This window comes from Puma concolor, chromosome C2, assembly GCF_028749965.1.
Source record: "Puma concolor isolate L17-30 chromosome C2, mPumCon1.1.hap2, whole genome shotgun sequence".
Classification (NCBI taxonomy): Eukaryota; Metazoa; Chordata; class Mammalia; order Carnivora; family Felidae; genus Puma; species Puma concolor.
Genome location: NC_141675.1, coordinates 51,866,613 through 51,879,128, shown reverse-complemented (window position 1 = coordinate 51,879,128; position 12,516 = coordinate 51,866,613). Strand labels below are relative to the sequence as shown.

The 12,516-nt window shown below is 38.0% G+C and overlaps 1 protein-coding gene across 10 annotated transcripts in view; it reads left to right on the top strand.

Annotated features, from left to right (window-relative positions):
* Positions 1-12,516, top strand: part of VEPH1 (ventricular zone expressed PH domain containing 1) — a 327,919-nt gene that overhangs the window by 56,136 nt on the left and 259,267 nt on the right. For 4 of the 10 annotated variants that reach the window (XM_086674588.1, XM_086674585.1, XM_086674586.1 and 1 more), the window contains exon 1: positions 10,428-10,603. The exons of 1 other annotated variant lie outside the window; for it this stretch is intronic. The gene's annotated coding sequence lies outside the window, so the exon portion shown is untranslated. Of the gene's footprint in view, positions 1-10,266; positions 10,393-10,424; positions 10,604-12,516 lie in introns of those variants that run through there. 5 more of the 10 variants (XM_086674592.1, XM_086674591.1, XM_086674589.1 and 2 more) reach the window with 4 other exon arrangements.

Here is a 12,516-nt window from a genome sequence, read left to right as displayed (position 1 = left end):
TATCCAGGTGTGAGCTAAGATGTGGAGGTACATACATGCACACACACACATTATATATATACAGACAGCATAGTACACATCTATACAAATTACACTCTCCAAGGAAGAACTAAGGAATAGTATATGAGCATATAATTTCCAAGCTTACTGAGGAGAAAAGAGGAATAAAATATGCTCAATCAAACTAAGAGCAAGAAAAGAGAGAAAAAGAATCATAAAACAAATAGAACAAATAGAAAACAAATACTAAGATGATACATTTAAGCCCAAATATAAAGGGCGCCTGGGTGGCTCAGTCGGTTAAGCGTCCGACTTCGGCTCAAGTCATGATCTCACGGTACGTGAGTTCGAGCCCCGCATCGGGCTCTGTGCTGACAGCTCAGAGCCTGGAGCCTGTTTCCGATTCTGTGTCTCCCTCTCTCTCTCTGACCCTCCCCCATTCATGCTCTGTCTCTCTCTGTCTCAAAAGTAAATAAACGTTAAAAAAAAAAAGTAAAAAAAAATAAACCCAAATATATAATTAGATGAAATGAACATGATGTAAATATTCTCATCAAAAGACCAAATGATCAGATTGAGGAGGGAAAGAGCCATATGATGTAAAAAGACATATCCAAAACATACGGATAAGGAGAGGTTGAAATTAAAAGAGAGAAAGCCTATCTTATGACCCAGCAATTTCACTTCTGGTGTACATCCTAGGCAACTGTGCACCAGGAAACTCCTACAAGGATGTTCCTTTTGAGTGTATTTAACAAACACTCATGTAGCGCTTAACTACATTCCAGTCATGGTTCTAAGCACTTCACAAATATTACCTCAGGTAATCCTCATAACAACTCTAGGAAGTAGGTACAGTTAATACCCCTGCCTTGTAGATTAAAAAAAGAAAACAAAACAACAACAACAACAAAAGCCTGTATATAAAAAGGTTAAAATTGCTGCCCGAAGTCATGTGGCTAGTAAGTGGTAGGACTGGATATGAACCCAGGCAGCGCAGCCTGAGCGTGTTCTTTCAACCTCAACCCCACCATGTCTCTCAGTAAAATCCTTCTCAGCACCTACAACTTCATCAAACAAAAGAATGGATTCACAGAAAATGCTGTATTCACAGGATAAAATGCTAGCAGCCACAAAAAGACATATGAGTATATATTTATATACCTGTGGATAATGTATATATAAGTAGCTCTCAAAGCACCTTATTGTGAAATAAAATTTCTGAAAGAATTTGTATATGATTAGTATTATTTATTTCTTAAGTGTTTTGTAGAACATACCAATGAAACCATCTGGACCTTGAATTTTCTTCAGATGAATGTTTTTAGGTATGATTCCAATTTCGATTTTAAAAATTTATTTATTTTTATTCAAGTACAATTAAAATTTTTTTTAAGTTTTTTTTTTTTTATTTTTGAGAGAGAGAGAGACAGAGAGTGAATGGGGGAGGGACAGAGAAAAGGGGAGACACAGAACCTGAACTGTCAGCACAGAGCCCAACATGGGGCTTGAACTCACGAACTGTGAGATCATGACCTGAGCTGAAGTTGGACGCTTAACTGACTGAGCCACCCAGGCGCCCCTCAAGTATAGTTAACATACAGTCTTATATTAGTTTCAGGTGTACAATAAAATGATTCAACAATTCTATACCTTACTCAGTGTTCATTGAGATAAGCATGTTCTTTTTAAAAAATTTTTTTTAAATGTTTATTTATTTTTAGAGAGAGAGAGAGAGAGAGAGAGTGCAAGCAGGAGAGGAGCAGAGAGAGAGACACAGAACTCAAAAAAGGCTCCAGCCTCTGAGCTGTCACCACAGAGCCCAATGCGGGGCTTGAGCTCAGGACCATGAGATTATGACCTGAGCCAAAGTCAATCGCTCAACTGACTAAGCCACCCAGGCACCCTGAGATAAATTCTTAATTTCCTTTATTTTACAGTCTTCTTGCTCCCCTCCCCTCTGACAACCATGTTTCTTCTCTGTATTTCAGAGTCTGTTTTTCTGCTTGTCTCTTTTTTTTCTTTGTTTTGTTTCTTAAATTCCACATATGAGTAAAATTATATGGTATTTGTCTTTCCCTGACTGACTTATTTCACTTAGCATTATACTCTCTGGTGAACCTATGTTGTTATAAATGGCAATATTTTATTCCTTTTTATGTCTGAGTAATATTCCATAGCATATATGTTATATATATTATTTATATATCTACATATTGTATATCATATCTTCTTTTTTCCATTCATCTGTAAATAGACACTTGAGGTGCTTTCATATCTTGGCTGTTGTAAATAACACTGAAATAAACATAGGGATGCACATATCTTTTTGAATTAGAGTTTTTGTATTCTTTGGGTAAATATCCAGCAGAGAAATTACTGGATCATATGGTAATTCTATTTTCAATTTTTTGAGGAATCTCAGCACTATTTTCCATAGTGGCTGCAACAATTTGTATTCCCACCAACAGTAGGATTCCTCTTTCTCCATATCCTTACTAACACTTGTTATTTCTTGTGTTTTTGATTTTAGGTATCACTATGGTTTTAATTTGCATCTTATTGATGATTAATGATGTTGACAATTTTTTCACATGCTTCTTGGCCATCTGTGGTCTGTCCGTATGTTGAAGACATGTCTATTCAGGTTTGCCCATTTTTTAATAGGATGATTTGTTTTATTTTGGTCTTGAGTTGTATAAGTTCTTTATAAATTTTAGATACTAACTCTTTGTTGGATATATCATTTGCAAATATCTTTTCCCATTTGGTACGTTGCCTTATTTTGTTTATGGTTTCCTTTACTGTGCAGAAGCTTTTTGTTTTGTGTAGTCCCAATAGTTTAATTTTGTTTTTGTTTCCCTTGCCAGAGGAAAGATAATCTAGAAAAGTGTTTCTATGGCTGATGTCAAAGAAATTACTGCATTTGTTTTCTTCTAAGAATTTTATGGTTTCAGGCCTCTTATTTATTTATTTATTTATTTATTTATTTTAAAATTTACATCCAAATTAGCATATAGTGAAACAATGATTTCAGGAGTACATTCCTTAATGCCCCTTACCCATTTAGCCCATCCCCCCCACAACCCCTGTAGCAACCCTCAGTTTGTTCTCCATATTTAGGAGTCTCTTCTATTTTGTCTCCCTCTCTGTTTTTATATTATTTTTGTTTTCCTTCCCTTATGTTCATCTGTTTTGTCTCTTAAAGTCCTCATATGAGTGAAGTCATATGATTTTTGCCTTTCTCTGACTGACTAATTTCACTTAGCATAATACCCTCCAGTTCCATTCACATAGTTTCAAATGGCAAGATTTCATTCTTTCTGATTGCCAAGTAATACTCCATTGTATATATATACGACATCTTCTTTATACATTCATCCATCGAGGGACATTTGGGCTCTTTCCATACTTCGCTATTGTTGATAGTGCTGCTATAAACATGGGGGTGCATGTGTCCCTTCAAAACAGCACACCTGTATCCCTTGGATAAATGCCTAGTAGTGCAATTGCTGAGTTGTAGGGTATTTCTATTTTTAGTTTTTTGAGGAACCTCCATACTGTTTTCCAGAGTGGCTGCACCAGCTTGCATTGCCACCAACAATGCAAAAGAAATCCTCTTTCTCTACATCCTTGCCAACATCTGTTGTTGCTTCAGTTATTAATGTTAGCCATTCTGACAGGTATAAGGTGATATCTCATCTTGGTTTTGATTTGTATTTCCCTGATGATGAGTGATGTGGAGCATTTTTTCATGTGTCAGTTGGCCATCTGGATGTCTTCCTTGGAGAAGTGTCTATTCATGTCTTTTGCCCATTTCTTCACTGGATTATTTCTTTTTTGGCTGTTGAGTTTGAGAAGTTCTTTATAGATTTTGGATACCAACCCTTTATCTGATGTGTCATTTACAACTATCTTCTCCCATTCTGTCAGTTGTCTTTTAGTTTTGCTGATTGTTTCCTTTGCTGTGCAGAAGCTTTTTATTTTGATGAGGTCCCAGTAGTTCATTTTTGCTTTTGTTTCCCTTGCCTCCGGAGACATGCTGAGTAAGAAGTTGCTGTGGGCAAGATCAAAGAGGTTTTTTCCTGCTTTCTCCTCAAGGATTTTGATGGCTTCCTGTCTTACATTTAGGTCTTTCATCCATTTTGAGTTTATTTTTGTGTATGGTGTAAGAAAGTGGTCCAGGTTCATTCTTCTGCATGTTGCTGTCCAGTTTTCCCAGCACCACTTGCTGAAAAGACTGTCTTTATTCCATAGGATATTGTTTCCTGCTTTGTCAAAGATTAGTTGGCCACATGTTTCTGGGTCCAATTCTGGGTTCTCTATTCTGTTCCATTGATCTGAGTGTCTGTTTTTGTGCAAGTACCATACTGTCTTGATGATTGTAGTTTTTTAATAGAGCTTGAAGTCTGGGATTGTGATGCCTCCTGCTTTGGTTTTCTTTTTCAAGATTGCTTTGGCTATTCAGGGTCTTTTCTGGTTCCATACAAATTTTGGGATTATTTGTTCTAGCTCTGTGAGGAATGCTCATGTTATTTTGATAGGGATTGCATTGAATATGTAGACTGCTTTGGGTGGTATCGACATTTTAACAATATTTGTTCTTCCTATCCAGGAGCATGGAATCTTTTTCCATTTTTTTTGTGTCTTCTTCAATTTCTTTCATAAACTTTCTATAGTTTTCAGTGTATAGATTTTTCACCTCTTTGGTTAGATTTATTCCTAGGTATTTTATGGTTTTTGGTGCAATTGTAAATGGGATGGATTCCTTGATTTCTCTTTCTGTCACTTCCTTGCTGGTGTATAGGAATGCAACCGATTTCTGTGCATTGATTTTATATCCTGCAACTTTGATGAACTCATGAATCAGTTCTAGCAGTTTTTTGGTGGCATGTTGTGGGTTTTCCATATAGAGTATCATTTCATGTGCAGTGAGTGAAAGTTTGACCTCCTCCTGGCCAATTTGGATGCCTTTTATTTCTTTGTCTTGTCTGATTGCAGAGGCTAAGACTTCCAATACTATGTTGAATAACAGTAGCGAGAGTGGACATCCATGTCTTGTTCCTGACCTTAGGGGGAAAGCTGTCAGTTTTTCCCCATTGAGGATGATATTAGCGTTGGGTTGTTCATATATGGCTTTTATGATCTTGAGGTATGCTACTTCTATCCCTACTTTCTTGAGGGTTTTTATCAAGAAAAGATGTTGTATTTTGTCAAATGCTTTCTCTGCATCTATTGAGAGGATCATATAGTTCTTGTCCTTTCTTTTATTGATGTGATGAATCACGTTAATTGTTTTGCGGATATTGAACCATCCCTGCATCCCAGGTATAAATCCCACTTGGTCGTGGTGAATAATTTTTTTAACGTATTGTTGGATCCTGTTGGCTGATATCTTGTTGAAGATTTTTGTGTCCGTTTTCATCAGGGAAATTGGTCTATAGTTCTCCTTTTTATGGGGATCTCTGCCTGGTTTTGGAATCAAGGTAATGCTGGCTCCATAGTTTGGAAGTTTTCCTTCCATTTCTACTTTTTGGAACAGCTTCAAGAGAATAGGTGTTAACTCTTCCTTAAATGTTTGGTAGAATTCCCCTGAAAAAGCCATCTGGCCCTGGACTCTTGTTTTTTGGCAGATTTTTGATTACTAATTCAATTTCCTTACTGGTTATGGGTCTGTTCAAATTTTCTATTTCTTCCTGTCTCACTTTTGGTAGTGTATATGTTTCTAGGAATTTGTCCATTTCTTCCAGATTACCCATCAGGTCTCATATTTAGATCTTTAATCCATTTTGAGTTTATTTTTGTGTATGGTGTAAGAAAGTCCAGTTTCATTCTATAATTCCAATTGTTAAGTAAATAAATATAAGGCTGTTCTGGTTATCTATTTTTTCTTGGATGAGTGTTGACAGCTTTTGTCCTTCAAGGAATTTATTAATTTCATCTAAGTCATCAGATTTATTGATATAAAATTTCCATAATATTTCCTTATTCTTCTTTTAATATAGCTGTAGAATCTGTAGTAATGTCAACTTTCTTATTTGTGATATTGGTAATTTGTAATTCAATTGTAAATTGTAATTTGCTGAATTGGTAATTCAGCAAAAGGATATGCCCCCTTCTTCTTTACCAGTATGGGGAAATTAAAAAAAAATGTTACCAACATAGCAAGAAAATAATTATATCTCAGCCAAGTGTATTTCTTTGCTATCCATCTCTTTATTTCTGCATCATAATTGTTTTCAATTATATAATTATTATTTTATTGATGCTTTTATAAAGGGAGTCTTCAATCATGAAATTTTTATTGAATCCCTCCTTTGTGCCAGATAGTAGCCTAGTAGCCTAGTTCTGGAGTCCTCAGATGAATTAAAACCTAGTCCCTGTGTAGTTCCAGTGTGGCTGGAGCAGCACAACCAAAAGCAAGAGTGGTATGAGATGAATTTGAAGGCATGGAGGGAGAAGGGGGAAGCTTTGTTATACAGGGCTTTGCTGATCTTGAAAGGACTTTGGCTCTGACTCAGGGTGAGATGGAGAGTCATTCCATTGCAGAGAATTGGGCAGAAGGGAGTCAGTTCTGTCTTGTGTCTTCATAGGATTATCTGGATATTCTGCTAAGACCATATTGTAACAAGGCAAGGGCAAAATCCAGGAAGCTATTGCAATAATCTAAGCGAGACATGAGATGATAATGTTTTGATCACTGTAGTAGTGGTAGCAAAGATTGTGAAAAGTGATGGGTTCCTAGATATATTCTGAAGGTACTGACCCCACTTCACAGGGTTGTGTGTACATGAGTGGTGGAAGCAAAGCTGGAGGGGGGTGGGGGCCACATTACAAACTCCTTTGTGTGCCAAGCCATGAGGTTTATATGTCATCCTCAGGCAATGGGATGCCACTTATTAATTTTAAGCAAAAGAGTTACATATCGTACTTTATCCTAGAAAGCTGATTTGATGGCAGAGTTGAAAGGGCTGTTTTGGAGGTAGTGAGACCTGCTACGAGACTCTTGTCAATATCCAGACAGGAGAGAATGAAGAATTTAACAGAAACAATAGCTATCTAGCTATCACAGTGGAGAGAGGGAGTAGTTATGTATTAGTTTTCTATTGCTATGTGACAAACTACCATGAACTAAATGGCTTAAAATGACACATAGTTATTAGTCCACATTTTCTATGGGTTTGGAGTCCAGGTAGGCTTAGGTGGGTCCTCTGCTCAGGGTGTCCCAAGACACTTAATCAAGGTATTAGTTGGGCTGTGTTCCCATCTGAAGGCTTAACTGGGGAAAGAGTCCTCTTCTAACTTCATTCAGGTTGTTTGAAGAATTCACTTCCTTGTGTTTGTAGGACTGAGGGCCCTGCTTCATGCTGGTTATTGGCTGGAGGCCACCTTAAGCTCCTAGAGGCCACCCGTAGTTCCTTGTCATGTGGGCTTTCTCAACATGACCTATTTTTTCATCAAACCAGCAAGGAGAATCTTTAGAATGAGTCTGTCAGCAAGATGGAATCATATAACGTATGGTAATCGCAGGAGTGACAGTCCATCATCTGCGTCATATGCTATTTGTTAAAAGCAAGTCACAAGTCCCACCCATACTGAAGAGTAGAAAACTCCAAGTTCTAAAGACCAGAAAATGGATCATTGAGGGTAATCTTAGGATGTATTCACTATAGACCATGCAGAATGCTGAGAACATGGAATGGACAGAATCTAAGATCATTGGCTATGAGCGGGAAAAGAAAAGAAAAATAAAGGATAATGCACAGCCTTCTAGTTTGTGTGCTTGGTGGATTGTGAGGGCCCTTCACCAAGATAAGAAACAGAAGGAGGAGTTAGTTTAGGAGAATAATGAATTATCTCAAATATGAGGGCAAAGACATTACTTTTTTTTTTAATTTTTTTTTTAATGTTTATTTATTTTTGAGACAGAGAGAGACAGAGCATGAACGGGGGAGGGGCAGAGAGAGAGGGAGACACAGAATCGGAAACAGGCTCCAGGCTCCGAGCCATCAGCCCAGAGCCTGACGCAGGGCTCGAACTCACGGACCGCGAGATCGTGACCTGGCTGAAGTCGGACGCTTAACCGACTGCGCCACCCAGGCGCCCCCAAAGACATTACTTTTACTACCATTTTTTAATCAAATTACTCTCTATTAAAATGAATCAAACTCAATAAACCTTAGCCACAGGTCTTGATTTCCCTGTTCAAAACAAAACAAAACCAAACAAAACAAAAACCCACTTGATTCTCACAGTCCAAGCCATATGCTATGTTACTGAACCAATAGGGAGTTTCTGAATATATCTGGGTTTTTCTGTGCCTATAATGAACTCTTGCAAAGCTGGGAGGCTGAACACAGAAATGGTGTATCTGAAGGAGTGTCACTGATTTCAGGTAGAAAATCTATTTTTAGAAAATGAAATCATCTAAAAATTCTGTGTTTATATGTAATTTGCCCACTTAAATCTGCTTTAAAATGTATGTATTTCTTGTAAAGGAAGCATCTTAATACAACTTTGTGGTTAGAGAGAATGTTCTTTATTTCAAGCTTACCAAAGGGTTTAGGGACTGTGCAGAAACAGAAGGGGGGAAAAATAAAGATAAAGCCATGTTCTGTGCAACTGATTACTCAGAGGAATTAATAAAATTCCACATGGATGGATGGATTCTGTGATCAGGTTTATTGAGTTCAAACAGTATGTAGCTAGAAACTACCAGACAAGTCTAGGTGGTTAAAGTGGAAGTATTTGGGGGAAGTGAACATGTTGTTGGTTAAAAGAATCAATTTAGGAAGTCACACTTTAGGTATACGGAATGACTACATTCGTTTCTAGGTCTTTCCTGACTCACTGGCTGTCCATGAAAGCTTGTGATTGTTATTGAAGGGGCTCATTTGTCATAGTTGGTTCCTAATACATCTCCTAGTGCATCTTCCTTTGCAAGGAGCTGCACTGTGAGGACCCAGAAGAACCTTCTCACAACCCGGGGTTTGGCTAATTTAGCCAAGCAGAACTTTTTCAATGGCAAATGGCAGAAAACCCAATGTAAAATCACTTAAGCTATTAAGCACTTGGTCCACAGTGAAGGGTGGATCTTGTCAACTTCAGGGGCAGCTGGTTTAAGTGGCCTAAACAAAGTCACTAGGATTTGGTTTTTTGGTGGCCATGTGGCAAGGGTAACCAGACCTTCTATCTTCTTGTCATCAAATCTAGCAGGAAAGACTCTGTCCCCTCAATGCCAAACATTCATCTTTCTCATGACTCTCGCTGGCCTGGAAGGGGTCACACCTCATTCTCTGAGCCAATCACTATGATCAGGAGAATGTCATCTCTCTGATTGGCTAAGACCAACATGTTTTATCTGAGTGAGCTCTGCCCAAAGAATGTTGCTTCCCAAGGGAAATTTGGGTACAGTTTTTACCAGATAAGTGGGTGTTGGGTGGTAAACACAGGACAAAGTCCTCTTCGCCCCAGAAGTGTGCCTATTAATTGAGCCAGAAATTTGTGTACATGGCAGCACAATTGCCAATGACATAGAAATATCAATTATTTCCAGATATGTACCTTACACCTTATTCTTCCCCACACATTCATACACTTAGTTTGACTGAAAGCTAGTTAGAAGAGGTTCCGAAATATTCTGTTGCTTTATGTGTAGGCAAAACCTCAGATCAATAAGGGGAGAAAGCCCATGTCATATACATAAAAGGGGAGAGGATAGCCTCCAGATATAACAATCCACTGGGTACCACCAATTAATTTATGCATTAGAGGTTTGGAGAGCATTCTCCTTAAAAGAGAGAGAAATGTAAGACTGCTCATAAGGGATCCCCAGTGTATTAGGCCTGAGAAGAGGAGTTCTATATTTGGATGGCAAAAGGAAGTGAATTAGCAACTTGGATTGGTGCAAGAAAGAGCAGTGCTGGCCTGGAGAAATCCCCAGTGGTACTTGGGATGCTTCGTTCAGTTGTTCAGTGTTTCACTAGCAATACCAATAGCATAGTTAGACTTTGTTCCTTTAGACAAGCCATTTTGTTTCTCTTGTGGTATTTTCTTCCATCGTCTTTGGTTTAAATACTATCTCATTCCACTACTTCCCTCTTTCCATTCCACACCAAGCCTTTCACTGATGCCTGCCTGATAAAAGGCTCTACATCTGATATTAACCTAAAACTTCCTTGATTCCTTAAAGTGAGTTATTCATTAACGGAAGCTAAGTTACTGGTTGTTAGGCAAATCTTCTAATACTCTCTCTCAAACTACCGACCCGCTCAGAGAAGCTCCTATAAACCTACTGTAGAAAGAGGTGAAGCTTTGTGCCAATTGTTAGCTTTAAGCAGAAGGCTGGGAGAGAGAGAGAGGAGAAGTCACTCATTTGCCCGATTCCACACGGTGAGTCCAGGGGAGGGAATCAAGTGTACAGCCAGCCTGACAAGCAGTGCAGGGAAGCACGGCGCCTGCCGGCAGGACAGGACAGGACAGGAAGGGGCAGGGGCTACCGGGCTGCCTCTGAGCATGGTCATGGGTTCCAGCCGAATTACTCTAAAGATCAAGCATTCTGCCTTCTATTTCCTATGATGGCCAGAGTTTCCTGTGCTAAGAGGTATGGCTATCTTTTCCCCTGTCCTTTTGTTCAGCAAAAACAAAAGCTAATTAAAGTAAATGTCAGCAGCTGCAGTGATGAAGGAGTGGGCTGCGGGAGTGGGGCAGAGAAACTTCCAGGGGCTGGCTGATTATGCAGATAAAGCACATTTGGGAGTTGTGTGTCTAGCCCTGTATGCATGCTTTTCGGTTATTAGGGTAAAAAAGCCACCTCTCTGTGGGTTATTAAAACATGTCTCTAGGCCTCAGGAGCAGAAATTTGTGCTTCTAGATTCATAGTATGTGCATTGTTGTTTTATTCCTTAACTGTCTGGGCTCATTTCTATTTCACATTTTTGTTTACCTCAAGAAACATCTTACAACCAGCAAAGAAGCTGGCCCTGCCTATGGTTTTCAGAGAAAATTCAAGCATCTTTCCAGTCAGTGGGTTGAGCAGTCACCATTACTGTTTATTGTTGCTGTCATTTTTTCCTTTGATATTTATTTTAGTTATCTTATAAATCAGTATTGAATCTAACTACTTTTTTGTTCTTCTAAATACATATTTAAATTGCTATAGTAACCAACCATTGGATTCCATGACATTTTAAATTGAAGCATGTATGTTTTCAATTTAAAGAACAGAAAAAATACTTAAGATATTATTTGAATTGGTCAATGCAGGTGTTTAGTATATGGAATTTAAATTTAAATAAAGACACATTTAACAGTGAATTTTCTTTGTAATTTGAGAGTTTGGGTATGTTTTCTGGGGAAAAAAACCCTACAAAATTGGAATTAAAAATTTTAGCAAGATTTATATTAACTACTCATATTTATATTTATATAGTATTTATTCAATTTATACAAAAATTTATATCAATTAGGAAAATATGACCTGCAAAGTCAAAATTTATGAAAATGGATACACTATGAAGTCATTATTACAGATCGCAAATTCTTGGTTTAGAAAGTTTGTTAGACTTGAAGATGTTTCCCTCATTTCCAATGAAAGAAAGTATTTCCTATTTGTGCTTCAATAAGTTGCGATATGTATTCAAAATAGAATATGTTTTTTGAACTGTTGCCTAAATAAGTCACCAAGCCTATTTTTGTATGTGCTTATGATAATTAGCCTGCTACAAACTTAGTATGAATTCTAGAAAAAGACCAAGGACTGAGTCCTTTAGCATCGTTTGGAACAACCCAGCCTCAGAGGCTTTCAGTAGAAGTGAATGTAGCAAGATGTCATGGCAGAGGAAACCGAGAGACGCACAGGGAACAATAGACATCTTGTGGGAAGGGCTGAAATGTATGCGGCCAATTCCCATGGGAACGCCTGTAGTTCTTTCACACTGTGTGAAAAAGATGCTCCTTGAAAAGAATCTTTAATCCTTTCTTTCAAAGGAAAATCTATCCGAGAACTTTATTTAAATTTTCTAGAACCCAAATGGGTCTAACCTAGTCAGTGGGCATTTATAATACAGGTGAATAAAATGAGAAAATTTTGATGCGCAGTAGTGTTATCCAAAGCATAACGTAAATAAATGTTGTTATTCTAGAATTTTCTAATGTGAAGAAACCAGGGAATACTCTAACCCCAAGTTGGAAGCTAGAGGCTAATTTTCACAGAATAAATTGGCTTCCTGAGTTAATTATGTTTATTGAAACCTCCCAAAGAGCTTCAATTTTTGCCACAGGTGGTATCCCAATAGTGGTTCAATTAAGTCCACTGGTTCATATGTATTTTTATTTAATAGATCTACCAGTGCATAGTAGAATAAACCAGCAATGTTTTATTAGTGCCCATTGAGTGCAGGTCACCTTGAAGAGTCCTAAAGAACTTTTCCCGCTGGTGCCCTAGAGGGAATTATACACTCCATCCTTGCCTATAAATGTGGGAGTGAGCACTACACTTACGTAGGAAACTCGGGT